Here is a 1,107-nt window from a genome sequence, read left to right on the forward strand (position 1 = left end):
CTTCATCTGAGGTATAATTTCTTTCCTGTGTTTGACAGTAGAAGTTAAAGATGTTAAAACAAATAAAGATGGTGCTATCTGGTGTACCTCAACCTCTTTCTCTTGCATGAGAGCCCCTTGAAAATTCTTCTAAGCCATTCATGAAATCAAGGTTGACTGGGGAAATTGAATTCATACACTATAACTGGTATCTCTGTCCCTCCACAATCCCTAAGGCGATACTAGAAGTAAGGTGTTTTAATACCTAAGATAATATTTCCAAATTAGTGTGGCAAAGCTAATGGTACATTGTGATCATGGCACATGGTGGTTTTTGTCCCGGTGAATGACAGATGACTGAATATCAGCAAGCAGAATTGAGTAAATTTGATGCTGGTGATAAAACATGGTTGTACTAACAATAGCTGTGTCATCCTTTGTGGGGAGTAGGGTGGAAGCTCTGGGTAATTGTTGAAAAAGAAAAAAAGGCTCAGACACATTCAGATGGGTTTGGTGAGTTAGGTTTTGATCAAATAAGCCCTGTAAAATAATATCAAAACTAAGCTTGTGTTTAAGGTAACAAGATGCATAGGCATCTTTTTTTAAAAAGAAAGGCAATAACTTAAGCCAATCCAGGGAAGTGGATAACACAGCTCCTACTGAAAAAATTTAGGGCTGTTAAGGAACTAATGGTCCCATGCAAGGGTTATCATTAGAAGTACCAGAAGACCTTGCAGAATTTATACATTTATTACTGTTTTCTGCCAACAAAATTTCAAAAGCAATGCTTAAACCAATGTTGGCAGTAGATTTCACAATTAATCAATACTGTTAAGGTTAGGCCTATATGATTCCTAACTAGTGATCAGTTCCTCACATCTTTGAGTAACTGAGCAAATACATGCTAAAAGCTGTGTTTAAAATTCTACCCAAGAACAAACATGTGATGTATGAAAAAAATCCTTTGTTATATTGATAATACAGATTCAAATATAGCTTCATATCATAAGTATTTCAAGGTACAACCAGGGAGAGCATGCACTGAAAAGACGGTAGAAGGTTTTTTGAGGAAAACATTCAAATTTCTTCCACAGGTTTCCCCAAAGTTAAGTGCATCCAAAACATAAT

This window comes from Hipposideros armiger, unplaced genomic scaffold, assembly GCF_001890085.2.
Source record: "Hipposideros armiger isolate ML-2016 unplaced genomic scaffold, ASM189008v1 scaffold_30, whole genome shotgun sequence".
NCBI lineage: Eukaryota > Metazoa > Chordata > Mammalia > Chiroptera > Hipposideridae > Hipposideros > Hipposideros armiger.